Source organism: Canis lupus, chromosome 19 (assembly GCF_048164855.1).
Source record: "Canis lupus baileyi chromosome 19, mCanLup2.hap1, whole genome shotgun sequence".
Classification (NCBI taxonomy): Eukaryota; Metazoa; Chordata; class Mammalia; order Carnivora; family Canidae; genus Canis; species Canis lupus.
The window spans coordinates 24369-43568 of NC_132856.1; positions in this window are offsets into that span (position 1 = coordinate 24369).

Here is a 19200-nt window from a genome sequence, read left to right on the forward strand (position 1 = left end):
CCCAATGTTCACACCGGCAATGTTAATAGCCAAACTGTGGAAGGAGACTTGATGTCCTTCAACAGATGAATGGATAAAGAAGATGTGGTCTATATATACAATGTATTATTATTTAGCCATCTGCAAGGATGAATACCTACCATTTTCATGGACATGGAACTGGAGGGTATTATGCTGAATAAAATAAGCCACATGGAGAAAGAATTATCATGCGGTTTCACTCTTATGTCGAATGTAAGAAAGAGTGAACAGGATCATAAGGGAGAGGAGGGAAACTGAGTGGAGAAAATTGAGAGAGGCAGTGTTGTCCCCAAGATTGCGAATCCGAGAAACCACGGAGGAGCCGACACTGATACAAACACACGAGGGTTTATTTACAAGCTCGAGCTTGGGTCCAAGTGTACCCGACACAACGGAGCAAGGACTTGGACCCTGAGACTAAGGGGCGTATCAGCTTTATAGGGGCCAGTGGCCCATGGGATACGCAGAAAGTTGCACAGTCATGTCGGTACACACGCAGGTGGCCGATTGAATTACATCTTACCCTATAGTATCCATTTGAGCTGGCCTATTACTTTGGTCAGAATTGGCGCGCAGTTTTGGTGGGCACAAAGCAGGATTACGTGGTTATGAGCCGATTTCCGATTAGGGTGTGCCCAGCGGCTTGACTAGGGTGGGGCAGCGCCTTAAGCAATAAACAGGTTAAGGTTATGTGGGGGTCATACAGGAGGTGGCAGGTGTAACACAAAATGGAATCAGTCCTGCTCTGCTTGTCCAGGGGTAGGGGATTTTTGTTAAATTTCCTGGGTCTCACAGAAGATAAACTATGAGAGACTCCTAACTTGGGGAAACAAAGGATTGCGGAAGGGGAGGTGGGTGGGAGGATAGTTTAACTGGGGGACGGGCATTAAGGAGGGCATGTGATGTGATGAACGCTGGGTATTATACTACATGTTGACAAATTGAATTTAAATAAAAATTTTTTTAAATTTAAATTTAAATTAAAAAAAGGTACTGGACGGCTCAGCCATCCTCAGCAATTCATTTATGAAATGGCCCTCAGTAGATCATAAAAAAGTTACAAATGTGAATGGAAAATGACTGAAACTCTTTCCCACTTCAAAGAAATAAGTATTCTGAGAAGCAAATCAAAGTTCCAGAATGGAAAAATGCAAAAAACGAGGGAGAGGGAGAAAGAGAAATGAATTCACTTTCTGTGATATTTATTAGTGACGGTCCAATAATGACAAATCCATGAATGTCATTAAAAACAAAGAGTTAATGAACGGTATGGAAACCGATCCCCTCAACTAACAGATAAGGAAACTGAGAAGACAAGAGAAGTCTCCAGGTTATTCTTTTGCACACTAACATTTGAGAACCACTGGCTAGGCACCAAGGAGAATTGATTTACCTTAAAATAGCAAAATTTGAAATCCTATGTCCTTTCCTATTTTCAGATCATAATAAATAAAGAAATGAAACAGCAAAGAGAGAGGGAAGGAGGCAAACAGAAACAAAGTGCAAATCAAAAATGAGATTTACATAAAGTTTGTCTTTCACAAATTTATGGACAAAAGACTCCATACTGATGGAAATATGTTAAAGAGACACAGGTGTCAACTGAAAGAGCTCCCCTGGCCAGAGCGGAGACAATATAAGCAACAAAATAAGTAGTGTTGGATTATAACCCAAAGTGTAAAATAAATATCCATGAATCTATACTAATATTAAAAATTGTAAAAGAAAGAAAGAGGGGCACCTGGGTGGCTCAGTCAGTTAAGCTTCTGCCTTAGGCTCAGATCATGATCCACGTCCCAAGGCAGTCTCCCTGTTCAGCAGGGAACCTGCTTCTCCCTCTCCCTCTGCCCCTCTCGCTCATGCTTTTTCTCTCCTCTCTCTCTCTCAAATAAATAAATAACATCTTTGAAAGACAAACACAGAAGAAAGAGAAATCTCCCATGTAGAAGAATTTCAAACAATTTGTGCAGACATTCCACCCTCAAGTGGATGAGCGTAACTTCCCACTCTTATGTGTGGAATACACATAGTAACTTCCTTCTACAAAATAGATTATGAAAAAGTTATAATAATAATAATAATATTATAATAATAATAAAGAATCACTTTACTATGGAGAAAGCTGACAAACACTACCTCAGCAAGATGATCAGATCGATACCAAGACTGATAAATCATGTTGATAGTATCTATACTTTATATGATATAATAAAAATGGCAGTATATCTCTGTATATAATCCGCAATCCCAGTTCAATCATGAGATAAACAACAGACATGTCCCACCTGAGGGAAATTTTACAAAATACTCTACTTCTCAAAGTGTTCCAGTTCAACAACAACAAGGAAAGGCTGAAAAATTGTCACAATCCAGAGGAGCCTAAGAAAACATGAGGACAAGTGTAATGTGATGTGAGGGATGGTAACTTAGCAAAAATTAAGGAAATCTGAATAAAGTATGGTCTTTGGTGAATGCGAATATTTTAATACTGATTCATTAGCTAATATTTGTACCGTACTAATATAAGATATTGATAATTGGAGAAATTGAGTGCAAGCCCATGAGAATTCTCTGTACTATCTTCTCAATTTCCCTATAAATCTTTGTTTTTTTTTCTAATCAGTAAGATTTATTTTGAAAATTGACTTAAATGTATCAGGCTCCAAGTATGAAGACATTTTAAGAATAGTTTAATTAATTTTTGCCTTATTCTTAAAGAGTTCCTTCGATGGGAACAAAGTAAGAATTTTATATCAGAAGGAAAGAAAAACACTTATGAACACCTCCTCAACCTGAAAAGCAGGAAAGGATATTAAATAGCAAAAATCAGATAAAAATACTTCTTTTATAGTAGACACCATATTGCAAATGCCTTTAAAATTAGCAATGCATAACATTTATTTCCTGGACATTTGTCTTCCAAAGAGTTCACAGTGCTTCAGTGTCAGTTAAGAAATGATTCATGTGAAATTTTTATTAAACCAAATTTACTGGGAAATTACTGCCCAGATAATACTTTATTTTGATTTTATTGAGTTCCTTTCTAATCACTGAGCCTTTTAGTTAGAGCTTTCAACTATAGCAAATGCCTTAGAAGGCCAATTTTTAAGTTACTATTATAATACCCTAATGGAATCACGTATCATTTTCCTTCGCTCAGATATGGCATACAGTAGGCACCTGATAAAATACTGAATGAGTGAATGGATAAAATTGCTTTTTATCATTTCATTCAGCAATTTCATTCTTATCTTTGTCCATTTCATGTTCTAATGTTTATCAACATCAACTCGAGATGTTGATTAGGGATTAGGGATCCATTAATTTATTAAGTATTTGGTGCATAGCTACTATGTGCAAGGTGCTAGGAATACCAAGTTAACCAGACATAGATGCAGTCCCTAGCTCCCTCCAGGCCACGCTGGTGGGAGAGACGGATACTAACCAAAAAGTGACCGAAAGACAACTAAACAAGATTATAGTAGCCAATATAAAGGTAAATATACAGCTTGCTACAAGTACATATATAAGAAGGCTTAGTCTAACTGGGGCCTCGGAGAAGATGACCAGAAGAAGCAACATTTATATTAAGACTTAGAGAAAGGAGAAGGTAAGTGGTGGAAGGAGAATATTATGAGGAAAAGGAAGGTTTCTGCCTCTGAATTGTAGGGCTCTGGGCAAGTCCCTTGAGCTTAGGCTCTGAACCTACTTCTTTCTCTGCAAAACTGTGACAGTAATAATGCCTGTGCCATAGAGCTCTAATGATAAAGAGTTGGACTTTATTTGTACAATATCTAGGACGTTAGTAAGTACTTAATAAATATTTTCTGGTGGCCATAACAGCCTGGAGCCAGGCTTCCTGAGTTCGAATCCACTTAACTAGCTAGGTCAAATGACCTTGGACAAGATGTTTTCTTCCTATCTATCCTTTAGTTGGCCCATCAAGATAACAGTATCTGCCCATAGGGTTGTTGGAGGATCCCATGAGTTCTTTTATGTGAAGCATGACACAATTCTTGGCACATAATATGTGCCATATGAATGTTAACTTGTATTAGCAATAAAGAAATCCTGCAACAATCTAATGAGGTGTTTAGAAATTATTCTATAGCTTTTAAGGGAATTGAAATTCAAAAAGAACCTAAATGCCTGTCCGTGTTTACGTAGCAAACCAGTTCATTATCTGAAACCCAAACTCACAATTTCTGATTCTAACCTCACTCCAAGAGGCCTCCGCAAGCCCAAGGAAAAATTGCCTTCCTGGGATCTCAAGGAAGAATCTTTAACATAATAATATGACCATTGGTAATAATGTCTCTTGGTTCTTTCCAAATCCATAAAGATGCATTTCCTGATGAGTGACTGAGCTGTGAAGAGATGAGGAACCTTCAGCCCTCTGAATTACTTGTGTCAGAATATTTTAACCATAGTACTGCGGATAGTAAATTATCCTTATTAACAGGAAATATGTCTCAGATTGGAATCTGAGGAATCAGATGGGCAGAGAAAAACCGCTTTGACTTGCTCTTCATCTTTTAAAGACAAAGGAGAGCTTTTCTACGTACAAAGTCAGTTGTCAAAATAACCTTAGGGAATAAGAGTCTGCAGCATCGAATCCGGCTTCACAGCCGGGACGCCCGCGCTCCAGGTCTTCCTGATCCCAAATCCCTGGACCTGTCCCCCAACACACGCTGGCACCAGAGGTCATTTGCAATTGCTCTCTTAGGAGCTCCGGGGAAGGGGGAAGGAGCTAGATAGGAAGACGGGACGCGTGGAGGCCGAGAAAAAAAAAAATTTTTTTGAGGCCGAGAAAATTAAGGCCATTCCACTTTTAATCCAGTGTTAGCACACGTCCAGCCATCCCACGCCCCTGCAAAGAAGAGCTGAAATTTTCATTACTTCAGTTACAGGAAAAAAAAAAAGTTTACAGCTTAATGTCTTTGAAAGCCCCACATTAGCATAAGAACTGAGCCCAGGCCTAGGGCGGGAAGCCCCTATTAGAATGAGAACAGAGCTCAATGCTCTTGAAGGCCCCATATCAAAATGTAAACAGAACTTGAGAAATTGCTCCAGCCCTTCGGGAGGTCCCCGAGACCAGCCCTTAAAACTAAGCTAAAACCCACCTCGGGGTCCAAGTCCCTGCTCCACTGTGTCGGGTGTACTTGGACGCAAGCTCGAGCTTGAAAAAAAACCCTCGTGCGTTTCCATCGGTGTCGGCTTCTCGGTGGTTTCTCGGATTTGCAATCTTGGGCACAACAGTCTGAGATAAAAAAACAAAACCAAAAGAAGCTTGGACGTAGGCAGAGTGAACGCAGGGTTCGGAGAGAAGCGGCGGAGACCCGGGGGCTTGGGGGCTCTTCTGTGGAGGCTATCCCTCTCATTACCCACCTCCACACCATCCACCTACATCATCATCCCCCATGGGATCGTCCCCATAGCATCCCACCTACACCATCCCCGACACCCCACACATTCCCCACCCACACTATACCCACACACCATCCTCCCTACACCATCCCCCACACTCCACCACCATCATACCTCTGCCCCCACACCATCGGACCCCAGCAAGGACCTGGGGAAGCTGTCCCCTGTGGGACATGCTCAGCCTCCCCGGGGTTCTCTGGAGAGCCGGCTCCCATCAGAATCCCTGGTGTCCCATAGAGTACAGAGGTTGCAGGGAGGAGGGAATGCCGGGAGCCCACGACTGGGTGGATGCAGGTGGGTGGAGCACGGTATGCACTGTGCCCTGCCTCCTCCCACTGCCCCTCCTGGAGGGCGGCACGCCCTGCACAGGACACCAGCCTCTAACCCAGAGGGACCTGGGCTGGCCTGGCCCCGGGCTCTGTGGGGGCTGGGGTGATTTGAGCCTCACAGTTCCACACTGCCTGCAGAGTGAGTTTCGCAGGTCTTCACCAGAGACGTTTGCCACACGCTTCTGAGACGCAAGTTAACAATGCAGACCTGGAGGGTATCTCCAGGTGCAGTAGAGTGTTAATCTTGGAACCTCCTGACTCAGAATACGGCTACCTTCTCACTGCCATAGGAATGCTGCTAGATGAGAGCTGGCTTCTAGGCCTGCTTCCCGGTGAGAGCTGAGTTCAGGACAGAACCCTCCCGCATCCTGCCTGACTCTAGACGGAGCTGCTAACATCCTCATGGTAGTGACTGAGAGAGGTTGTGAGAAAAGCATAGGGAATCGTTGTGCCTGAACTCCCGTTTATCTGAGTTGAATACAGCGATTTCCAACAGCCTTCTTCAATCAGACTGTAACTAGGTTCCAACTCGCATGTACAGTGGGTAGCAGACATCTGCCTCCCATGCATACACACTTCTGAGAGTTGAGCTTATGGCCTGTAACCTTACATCCTGCCTGCCGGTACCATTCGCTTCCAAAAGGCCTAGGCTCGCTGCTTCACGGAAGTGTTGGGAGAGGTAATTGGAATCTCCCGGCACACAAGACGAGTGCCTCCAAGCCCAATTCAGCGAATTCCCAGTAATTCCTGTGGTAGACTGGTGCTACATACTAAGTTCCATACGTGAGAAGGTAGCTGAACGCCTTTTCCTAAAGCATCTTACTTCTGAGAGTTGAGCTCACCCTCAGTCCCTCACAGTTCCACACTGCCTGCAGAGTGAGTTTCGCACCAGAGACATTTGCCAGAGGCTCCTGAGACGCAAATTAACAATACAGACCTGGAGGGTATCTCCAGGTGCAGTAGAGTGGTAATCTTAGAACCTCCTGACTCAGAATACGGCTACCTTCACACTGCCATAGGAATGCTGCTAGATGAGAGCTGGCTTCTAGGCATGCTTCCCTGTGAGAGCTGAGTTCAGGACAGAACCCTCCCGCATCCTGCCTGACTCTAGACGGAGCTGCTAACATCCTCATGGTAGTGACTGAGAGAGGTTGTGAGAAAAGCATGTGGAATCGTTGTGCCTGAACTCCCGTGTATCTGAGTTGAATACAGCGATTTCCAACAGCCCTCTTCAATCAGAGTGTAACTAGGTTCCAACTCGCATGTACAGTGGGTAGCAGACATCTGCCTCCCATGCATACACACTTCTGAGAGTTGAGCTTATGGCCTGTAACCTTACATCCTGCCTGCCGGTACCATTCGCTTCCAAAAGGCCTAGGCTCGCTGCTTCACGGAAGTGTTGGGAGAGGTAATTGGAATCTCCCGGCACACAAGACGAGTGCCTCCAAGCCCAATTCAGCGAATTCCCAGTAATTCCTGTGGTAGACTGGTGCTACATACTAAGTTCCATACGTGAGAAGGTAGCTGAACGCCTTTTCCTAAAGCATCTTACTTCTGAGAGTTGAGCTCACCCTCAGTCCCTCACAGTTCCACACTGCTTGCAGAGTGAGTTTCGCACGTCTTACCCAGCGACATTTGCCAGAGGCTTCTGTGACGCAAGTTAACAATGCAGACTTGGAGGGTATCTCCAGGTGCAGTAGAGTGGTAATCTTGGAACCTCCTGACTCAGAATACTGCTACCTTCACACTGCCATAAGAATGCAGCTAGTTGGGATCCCTGGGTGGCGCAGCGGTTTGGCGCCTGCCTTTGGCCCAGGGCGCGATCCTGGAGACCCGGGATCGAATCCCACGTCGGGCTCCCGGTGCATGGAGCCTGCTTCTGCCTCGGCCTGTGTCTCTGCCCCTCTCTCTCTCTCTCTCTCTCTGTGACTATCATGAATAAATAAATAAAATCTTTAAAAAAAAAAAAAAGAATGCAGCTAGATGAGAGCTGGTTTCTAGGCATGCTCCCATGGGAGAGCTGAGGACAGGGCAGAACCCTCCCGCATCCTGTCTGACTGTAGGCGTAGCTGCTAACATCCTAATGTTAGTGGCTGAGAGAGGTTGCGGGAAAAGCATGTGTAAGCATTGGGCCTGAACTCCTGTGTATCTGAGTTGAATACAGCGATTTCCAATGGCCTTCTTCAATCAGAGTGTAGCTAGGTTCCAACTCCCATGTCAGAATGGGGAGCAGACATCTGCCTCCCATGCATACACACTTCTGAGAGTTGAGCTTATGGCCTGTACATCTCCATCCAGCCTACTAGTATCCTTCGCTTCTAAAAGGCCTAAGCTCGCTGTTTGACGGAAGTGTTGGGAGAGGTAATTGGAATCTCCCGGCACACAAGACTAGTGAGACTAGGAGACCTTTCTGTCCTTTAAGTGGGGGCAAGAATCACACGGGGTGGGTGGGCTGGTGCTGGAGTCCCCCACCTGGGAGCATGTGTGGACTCCGGGTGGGGGCGTGTGTCCTGAGGTTTCAGCCTGAGTGACGGTTCTGCGGACAGCAGTGCTGACCTGGACCTGTAGCTCATGGGCTCCTGCTCTGGGTACCCGCAGGGCAGCTGGACCCCGGCCTCGGGCCCTCTAGAGTCCCAGCACCTGGTGGAGCCTGCCTCATGGTGTGAGTGCGGGTGTGGCCCACCGGTTTACCCCTCCACTCCCCACACTGGTGTGTCCTGGGATCCCCAGGGCTGCCCTAGTTAAGCGACCTGTATCTGTGTGACATGCTCAGGGCCCAGTAGGCCACATCCAGCTGTGAGAGGGCTCGCTGAGCCCGGCGCCAGAATCCAGGGTTGTCGAGGGCCATGGGGGCCTGATTCCATTAGTCTTTCAGTTGGGACTGGTGTGGGCTCAAATCAACCCAGCCCCCACAGAGCCTGGGCCCAAGTCAGCCCAGGTCCCTCTGGGTTAGGGCCTGGTGTCCTGTGCAGGGTGCCCCACCCTCCAGGAGGGACAGAGGTTGGAGGCACGGCACAGTGTGTCCTCTGCACCACTCTCCTGCACACACACTGTCCGGGGCTCCCTGCCTTCCCTCCTCCCTGCAACCCCTGGTACTCAATGGGACACCCAGGCTTCTGATGGGAGCAGGGTATCCAGAGAACCCCGGGGAGTCTGAGCATGTCCCACAGGGTGCAGCTGCACTGGGTCCTTGCTCGGGGCCGATGGTGTGGGGGTGGATGGTGTGAGGGCATGGGTATGATGGTGGTGGGGTGTGGGGGATGTTGTAGGGGGGATGGTGTTGGGGTATAGTGTGCGTAGGGATTGTGTGAGGCTGTGTGTGTGTGAGGGGGATGGTGTAGGGGCTATGCCATGGGGGATGATGATGTTAGGGGATGGTGTGGGTCTGGGGAATGGGAGGATGGTGTGGGGGGCCGGTGGACACAGGGCATCCTCTTTCTCTAAGATGCATACTGAGACGTCCACAGATAAAGGTGACCCCAGTCTGGGGTATGCTGTGACACCTGTCCCTGGGGCCCCGTGTGGTGAGTACAGGGCCCTGGCTGGACCAGGGGCATTATCTGGGGGTCATCATACAATGTATGTTTACAAATTTCAAATTGTCTCAAATTTAATGCATAGAATTTAGAAATATATAAAGTCCTGAGGGTGGGTATCACCCTGACCCGTCCGACCCTCATCAGATCTATGTGTGTCTTCCTCCAGTCACCGCCATTCACCCTGCCCCCAGGTCCCCTTACTGGCCCGACGGCCCCCACCCCAGCCCCCTGCTTTTCAGGGGGCCGTCCCTCACCCTTTTGGGGTTCAGCTAACATGGCAATCCCTGGAGGCCCCGTCCTAGTGGCCTCCTCATCCCTGAGACCCCGAGGGTGGGGGCACGGTGTTTATCCCCAACAACCTACCATGCAGCCGTGTGTTGTTGGCTGCTGTTCTTCTCCCAGGCTCTGAAGCCCCATGTTCCCTACCCAGAAGCCCCCGGTCCTCCCGGGTCCTAATCCCCCTGGCCCCTCAGCCTCACCCTACCCCATAGTAGTCCCAAAACATGACGTGACTGCTGAATATCCTGTTGACGTCCAGGTCCCCCAGCGTGATGTCCCTAGAGGAGACCAGGGCCTCCTCCTTCATTTCCTGTGGGAAAACCGGGGAGGAGGAGCTGGAGTCAGGGACACAGACCCTAACCTGTCTGTCCTGGGCAGGGAGCCCTGGGGCCACCATGGAGTGGGTATTGCCAAAACCTCCTTCCTTCCTCTGGGAGGCCAGGGATGGTGGGAGTGCCCACCGTGCCCATGGGACCTGTGTGACGGCCTGTGCCCAGCTGTTGTAGGGAGGGAGGTGACTGAGTGTCACCCTGGGTGGGAGGGGATAGCGGTTCAACCAAGGTGGGAGGGGACATGGGGGTGTTGTGCCCAAGATTGCGAATCCGAGAAACCACTAAGGAGCTGACACCAATGCAAACACACAAGGGTTGATTTCCAAACTCGAGCTTGCGTCCAAGTACACCCAACACTGCGGAGCAGGGACTTGGACCCTGAGGTGGGTTTTAGCTTAGTTTTAAGGGCTTGTCTCGGGGTCCTCCAGAAGGGCTGGAGCAATTCCTCAAGTTCTGTTTACATTTTGTTATGGGGCCTTCAAGGGTATTGAACTCTGCTCTCATTCTAATAGGAGCTTCCAGCCCTTGGCATGGGCTCAGTTTCATTCTATTGTGGGGCTTTCTAGGATATTAAGCTGTAAACTTTTGTTTGTTTTTTTTCCTGTAACTGAAGTAATGTAAATTTCAGCTCTTCTTCACAGGGGCCTGGGATGGCTGGTCTTGTTCGAACACTGAACTTAAAGTAGAAAGGCCTGCATTTTCTCGGCCTCCTTGCATCCAGTCCCATCCTATCTAGCTCTTTCCCCTTCCCTGGAGCTCCTAAGAGAGCAATTGCAAATGACCTCAGCTTGGCAGCCTGTGTTGGGAGATAGGCCCAGGGATTTGGGATCAGGAAGACCTGGGGCGTGGGCGTCCCAGCTGTGCAGTGGGATTCCATGCTGCAGACTCTTATTCCCTAAGGCTATCTTGACAACTGACTTTGTACATAGAAAAGCTGTCCTTTACCTTTAAAAGATGAGGAGCGAGTCAAAGTTTTTTTCTCTGCCCATCTAATTGCTCAGATTCCAATCTGAGACGTATTTCCTGTTACTAAGAATAATTTACTATCCGTAGTACTATGGTTAAAATATTCTGACACAAGTAATTCAAAGGGATGAGGGTTTCTCATCTCTTTATTCACAGCTCAGTCACTCATCAAGAAATGAGTCAATTTTCAAAATAAATCTTATTTATTAGGAAAAAAACAAAGATTTATAGGGAATTGAGGGAATTTATAGGGAAATTGAGAAGATAGTACAGAGCATTCGCATGCATTGGCACTCAATTTCTCCAATTATTGATATCTTATATTAGTACGGTACAAATATGAACTAATGAATCAATTTTAAAATAGTCGCATTAACCAAAGACCATACTTTATTCAGATTTCCTTAGCTTTTGCTAAGTTACCATCCCTCATATCACATTCCATTTGTCCTCCTGTTTTCTTAGGTTCCTCTGGATTGTAACAGTCTTTCAGCCTTTCCTTGTTGTTGTAGAATTGGAACACTATGAGAAGTAGAGTAGTTTGTAAAATTTCCCTCAGTTGGGACATGTCTGTTGTTTATCTCATGACTGAACTGTTTTTGTGGATTATATACAGAGATATACTGCCATTTTCATTATATCATATAAAGGATAGATACTGTCAACATGATTTATCAGTCTTGGTATCAATCTGATCATCTTGCTGAGGAAATGTTTGTCAGCGTTCTCCGTAGTAAAGTGATTCTTTTATTATTATTATTATTATTATTATATTATCATTATTATTTTAGGTTTTTCATAATATATTTTGCAGAAGGAAGTTACTATGTGTTTTCCACACATAAGAGTGGGAAGCTATGCTCATGAACTTGAGTGTGGTATGTCTGCACGAATTGTTTGAAATTCTTCTACATGGGAGATTTCTCTTCCTTCTGAGTTTGTTTGTTTCTTTTTCAAAGATGTTATTTATTTATATGAGAGAGAGAGAGAGAGGAGAAAAAGCATGAGCGAGAGGGGCAGAGGGAGAGGGAGAAGCAGGTTCCCTGCTAAACAGGGAGCCTGCCTTGGGACCTGGATCATGATCTGAGTCTCATGCAGAAGCTTAACTGACTGATCCATCCAGGTACTACTTCTTTCTTTCTTTCTTTCTTTCTTTCTTTCTTTCTTTCTTTCTTTCTTTCTTTCTTTCTTTTTCTTTCTTTCTTTCTTTCTTCTTTATTTCTTTCTTTTATTTTAATAATAATTTTATTTTTTATTGGTGTTCAATTTGCCAGCATACAGAATAACACCCAGTGCTCATCCCATCAAGTGCCCCCCTCAGTGCCCATCACACATTCACCCCCACCACCTGCCCTCCTCCCCTTCCATCACCCCTAGTCATTTCCCTGAGTTAGGAGTCTTTTTTTTTAATTTTATTTATGATAGTCACACACACAGAGAGAGAAAGAGAGGCAGAGACATAGGCAGAGGGAGAAGCAGGCTCCATGCATCAGCAACCCGATGTGGGATTCGATCCCGGGTCTCCAGGATCGCACCCTGGGCCAAAGGCAGGCGCTAAACCACTGCGCCACCCAGGGATCCCCTGAGTTAGGAGTCTTTATGTTCTGTCTCCCTTTCTGATATTTCCCACACATTTCTTCTCCGTTCCCTTATATTCCCTTTCACTATTATCTATATTCCCCAAATGAATGAGAACATACAATGTTTGTCCTTCTCTGATTGACTTACTTCACTCAGCATAATACCTTCCAGTTCCATTCACGTTGAAGCAAATGGTGGGTATTTGTCGTTTCTAATGGCTGAGCAAGGCCCACCTGTTCTCTCTCTTCATCTTCTGAGTCTTCTAAGATATGAATGTTATTTTTTAATAAGTGGCTGACTTCCCTACGTCCGTCTCTGTGGTCCATAACCTTTCTTGTTTTTATGGCTTCCACGTGGGACTGCATCTCAGTTATAGCATTTTTAACGTTGGCCTGACTAGATTTTAGTTGTTTTACTTCTGCAGTAAGGGATTCTCTAGTTTTCTTCTGTGCTCTTTTTCCAGCCCAGCTGCTATCTTTATAATCATTGTTTTAAAATGTAGTTAGACATCATATATGTGTATTGATGGACTTCCTGGCTGTGAGTACTATCTCATGTTATTTTATGGAGGTGAATTTCTCCATCTCATTACCTTTTCCAGAAAAGAAAGAGGGAAGAAAAAGAAAAACCAAGGAAAACAATAACAACTGCTCTCCAAAAAAAAACACCAGATTATTTTGGCCTGCGTTTCAAAAGATTCTAAACCCCAAATATGAAACACAATTAAAGTACCATGAAAGTAAAAATAAGAATTATATAAGGTACATACATAAAATTAAAATAAGTCAATTAATAAAAAAAATCAAGGAAAATAAATTACAATAAAGCACAAAGTACAAAGGAAGCTATATCCTACTTTCCAGGCACAGCTGAATCTATGCATCCTCTGTGGTCCGACAAATTGGTGGCGGTGAGTGGTCTGTGCAGGGTCTGGGGATGGGCTCTGGCACTGATTAGCAGGTGCACATCTGTGTGGTAGATGCACCTGCGGGATCAGAGGTGGGGTGGGCATCAGCACCTCTAGCCTCCAGTGGGCGGCACAGTGCTGCTCCTTGAGACACCCCCCCCCCGATAGGCCGGATGCCAGTGGGGTCTGTGGGTCCTCTGGCTCTGGGGCTGAGCATTCTGCCCCCCAGTCTGCATGGGCCTCCACAGAAGAGCTCCCAAGCCCCTGGGTATCCGCCGATTCTCTCAGAACCCTGCGTTTACTCTACCTGCGTCCGAGCTTCTTTTGGCTTTGTTTTTTTATCTCAGAGTGTTGTGCCCAAGATTGTGAATCTGAGAAACCACCCAGAAGCCGACACTGATGCAAACACATGAGGGTTTATTTACAAGCTAGAGCTTGTGTGCAAGTATACCGGACAGAGTGGAGCAGGGACTTGGACCCCGAGGTGGGTTTTAGCTTAGTTTTAAGGGCTGGTCTCAGGGACCTCCAGAAGGGGTGGAGCAATTCCTCAAGTTCTGTTTACAATTTGATATGGGACATTCAAGGGCATTGAGCTCTGTTCTCATTCTAATAGAGGCTTCCTGTCCTTGGCCTTGACTCAGTTTTGTTTCTATTGTGGGGCTTTCTAGGACATTAAGCTGTAAACTTTTGCTTTTACCGGTAACTGAAGTAATGTTAATTTCAGCTGTTCTTCACAGGGACCTGGGATGGCTGGACTTGTGCTAACACTGAATTTAAGTTGGAATGGTCTTAATTTTCTAGGCCTCCACGCTTCCAGTCACATCCTATCTCGCTCCTTCCCCCTTCCCCAGAGCTCCTAAGAGAGCAATTGAAAATGACCTCAGCATGGCAGCCTGTGTTGGGGGACAGGCCCAGGGATTTCGGATCAGGAAGACCTGTGTGCAGCTGGATTCGATGCTGCAGACTCTTATTCCCTAAGGCTATCTTGACAATAGACTTTGTACATAAAAAAGCTCTCCTTTGTTTTTAGAAGATGAAGAGCCAGTCAAAGCATTTTTTCTCTGCCCATCTGATTGCTCAGATTCCAATCTGAGACATATTTCCTGTTAATAAGGATAATTTACTATCCGTGGTACTATGGTCAAAATATTCTGACACAAGTAATTCAGAGGGATGAGGGTTTCTCATCTCTTTCTTCACAGCTCAGTCACTCATCAGGAAATGCATCTTTATGGATTTGGAAAGAACTGAGAGACATTAGTACCAATGGTCCTATTATTTATGTGAAGGATCCTTCCCTGAGATTCTTCCCCTGTTTCAACTGACACTGAAACACTTTGAACTCTTTGGAAGACAAATGTCAAGGAAATAAATGTTATGCATTGCTAATTTTAAATGCACTTGCAATACGGTGTCTATTGTACTAGAAGTATTTTTATCTGATTTTTACTATTTAATATCCTTTCCTGCTTTTCAGGTTGAGGAGGCATTATACGTGTTCTTAAGTGTTTTTTGTTCCTTTGATCTAAAATTCTTACTTTGTTTCCATCAAAGGAACTCTTTAAGAATAAGGCAAACGTTAATTCAACAATTCTTAAAATGTCTTCACACTTGGAGCCTGATTCATTTAAGTCAATTTTCAAAATAAATCTTATTTATTAGGAAAAAAAACAAAGATTTATAGGGAAACTGAGAAGATAGTACAGAGCATTCGCATGCACTTGCACTCAATTTATCCAATTATTGATATATTAGTACGGTACAAATATGAGCTAATGAATCAATATTAAAAAATTCGCATTAAACTAAGACAAAAAAAAAAGACCATAGTTTATTCAGATTTCCTTAGTTTTTGCTAAGTTACCAATCCTCAAATCACATTCCATTTGTCCTCTTTCCTTAGGCGCATCTGGATTGTGACATTCTTTCAGCCTTTTCTTGTTTTGAACTGGAACACTTTGACAAGTAGAGTATTTTGTAAAATTTCCCTCAGTTGGGACATGTCTGTTGTTTATCTCATGACTGAACTGTTTTTGTGGATTATATACAGAGATATACTGCCATTTTCATTATATCATATAAAGGATAGATACTATCAACATGATTTATCAGTCTTGGTATCGATCTGATCATCTTGCTGAAGTAGTGTTTGTCAGCTTTCTCAGTAGTAAACTGATTCTTTTTTATTATTATTAATTATTATTATTATATTATCATTATTATTTTAAGGTTTTCTTATTAGAAGGAAGGAAGTTACTATGTGTATTCCACACGTAAGAGTGGGAAGCTATGCTTATGAACTTGAGGGTGGAATGTCTTCACAAATTGTTTGAAATTATTCTACATGGGCAATTTCTCTTCCTTGTGGATTTGTTTGTTTGTTTCTTTTTCAAAGATGTTTTTTATTTGTTTGAGAGAGAGAGTAGAGATAAAGCATGAGCGAGAGGGGAAGAGGGAGAGGGAGAAGCAGGTTCTCTGTTGAACAGGGAGCCTGCCTTGGGACCTGGATCATGATCTGAGCCTAAGGCAGAAGCTTAACTGACAGAGCCACACAGGTGCCACTCATTCTTTCTTTCTTTCTTTCTTTCTTTCTTTCTTTCTTTCTTTCTTTCTTTCTTCCTTCCTTCCTTCCTTCCTTCCTTCCTTCTTTCTTTTCTTTCTTTCTTTTTTCTTTCTTTCTTTCTTTCTTTCTTTCTTTCTTTCTTTCTTTCTTTCTTTCTTCTTTCTTTCTTTCTTTCTTTCTTTCTTTCTTTCTTTCTTTCTTTCTTTCTTTCTTCTTTCTGTTCAATACAGCAACATCTGAGGAATTCTTCCCTCAGATGGGAGCTACATACTAACTTCCAAACCTGAGAACCTACCTGAAAGCTCACTCTGGGGAACTTCCCTCTCAGAGATGAGCTGAAACGTGGTCCTTCCCAGTCCACACTGCCTGCAGATACACTTATAAACATCCTCACTAGACATGTTTGTCAGAAGCTCATGGGATGCAAGGGGCAAGCTGCAGGCTTCAAGGTTGTGTCTCCAGGTGCAGTAAAGCGGTATTCATGGAACATCCTGAATTACAATGCTGCCACGTTCTCATGCCCATCAGAACGCAGTTAGTAGAAAGCTGGCCTCCAGGCATGTCTCCTTTGAAATCTGAGCTCGGGGCAGGAGCCTCCCGCATCCTGCCTGCCCGTAGTCGTAGCTGCTAACATCCTTATGTTAGGTGTTCGGAGAGGTTGGAGAAATGCCAGTGGAAGTGTCAGGACTGTACTCATATGTATCTGAGTTCAATAGAGCGATTTCCAATGTCCATGTTCAATTAGAGTGTAGCTCCTGTATACCTCGTCTCGATAAGTGTCTAGCAGACATCGGCCTGCAAAGCAAACACACTTCTGCAAGTTCAACTTATGGCCTGTACCTCCCCCATCCTGACTGCCTGTATGTTCCGCTTCCACAGCATTTCGTTGTATGCGGGACAGTAGCAGAGTGAAAACCACGTGTCTCCCTTGTAAATTTTGTGCGTAGCGGACAGCTGCCATCAAGGCATGCACGCTCCTTTGGATTGAGCTTATGGCTTGTACCTCCCACATGCTGACGGCCTGTACACTTCACTTCCAAAGGATTTCGTCCAATACGGGATGCAAGTTTTGCGAGAGGCAAGTGTCTCTTAGTTTCATCCAGCGACTTCTGAGGAATTCCTCCCTCAGAGGGGTGCTACATACTAACTTCCAAACCTGAGTACCTAGCTGAAAGCTCTCTCTCTGTGGAATTTCCTTCTGCGAGATGAGCTGACATGCGGTCCTTCCCAGTTCCACACTGCCTGCAGATGCAGTTACGAACATCCTCACTAGACATGTTTTCAGAAGCTCCTGGGACGCAAGGGCCAGCTGCAGGCTTCAAGGTTGTGTCTCCAGGTGCAGTAAAGCAGTATTCATTGTAAGCGTACCGCCTTACAATGCTGTCACGTTCTCACGGCCATCCGAACGAGCTAGTAGAAAGCTGGCTTCTAGGCATGCTTCCTTCTGAGAGCTGAGCTCATGGAAGGACCCTCCCGTATCCTGCCTGCCCATACACGTACCTGCTAATATGCTTATGTTAGGTGCTGGGAGAGGTCGGTGAAATGCATGTGGAAGTTTCAGGCCTGTACTCCCGATTATCTGAATTGAATACAGCGATTTCAAACGGCCTTCTTCAAAGAGTGTAGCTAGTTTCTAACTCCCATGTCTGAGTGGGTAGCAGACATCTACCTCCCAGGCGTACACACTTTTGAGAGTTGAGCTTATGGCCTGTATTTCCCACATCGTGCCTGCAGGTACACTTCGCTGCTAAAAGGCCTAGGCTCGATGCATGACTGAAGTGTTGTGAGAGATAAGTGGAAAGTCCCGGCACACAAGACTAGTGCCTTCAAGCTCAATCCAGCGACTTCCTAGTAATTCCTTAGACAGGTGCTACATACTAATTTCCATACGTGAGAAGCTAGCTGAACCCCAAGTCCAAAAGAGTCTCTCTTCTGAGAGTTGAGCTCACACCCAGTCCCTCACAGTTCCACACTGCCTGCAGAATGAGTTTTGATCATCTTCACCAGAGACGTTTGTCAGAAGCTTGTGAGACGCAAGTGGAATAATGCAGGCCTGGAAGGTGTCTCCAGGTGCAGTAGAGTGGTAATCTTGGAACCTCCTGAATTAGAATACTGCTACATTCTCACTGCCATAAGAACGCAGCTAGTTGAAAGCTGACTTCTAGGCATGCTTCCTTGTACGAGCTGAGGTCAGGGCAGGACCGTCCCGCATCCTGACTGCCTGTAGACATAGGTCTTAGCATCTTTATGTTAGGTGCTGGAAGAGGTTGTGTGAAAAGCATGTGGAAGTGACAGACCTGACTCACGTATATCTGAGTTAAATGCAGCGATTGCCAACGTCCTTATTTAATTAGAGTGTACCTCGGTTCTACCTCCCATCAATAAGTGTCTAGCAGACATCTGCCTGTAAAGCATACACACTTCTGAGAGTTGAAATTATGCCCTGTACCTCCCACATGCTGACTGCAGATACACTTCGCTCCTATCAGGCCTAGGCTTGAATTGTGACAGAAGGGTTGTGAGAGGTTAGTGGAAGGCGCCGGTCCACACGCCTAGTGTCTCCAAGCCCAATCCAGAGATATGTGAGGAACTGCACTCTACAATTGGTGCTACATAGTAAGTCCCATACATGAGAAGCTAGTGGAACGCAGTGTCCAAAGGGTACTTTCTTCTGAGACTTGAACTCACCTCCAGTCCCTCATAGTTTCACATGGCCTTCAGATGAAATTTCGAACATCCTCACTAGACGTGTTGGTCAGAAGCTCATAGGACAAAAGGAGCTAGCTGCAGGCTTCAATATTGTGTCTCTAGGTGCAGTAGAGCGGTATACATGGAACCTCCTGACTTACAATGTAGCTACATTCTCACGGCCATATGAATGCAGCTAGTGGAAAGGTGCATTTGAGGCATGCTGCTGAGGATCAGAGTCACTCGGTCCAGGTGAGGCCCAGGTGGGGCCAGAGTCACCTGGTACAGAAGAGGCCAAAGTGAGGACAAGAGTCACCGGGTCCAGGTGAGGCCAACCTGCAGGCCATGCAGAGGAACCATGTCCCAATGATGCCCAGGTAGGGACCAGAGTTACCAGGTCCAGATGAGGCCAACCTGCAGGCCATGCAGTGGAACCATGTCCCGATGATGCCCAGGTAGGGACCAGAGTCACCAGGTCCAGATGAGGTCCAGATGGGGAGCATATTCACTAGGTCCAGGTGAGGCCCAGTTGAGGACCAGATTCACCAGGTCTGGTTGAGGCCTAGAG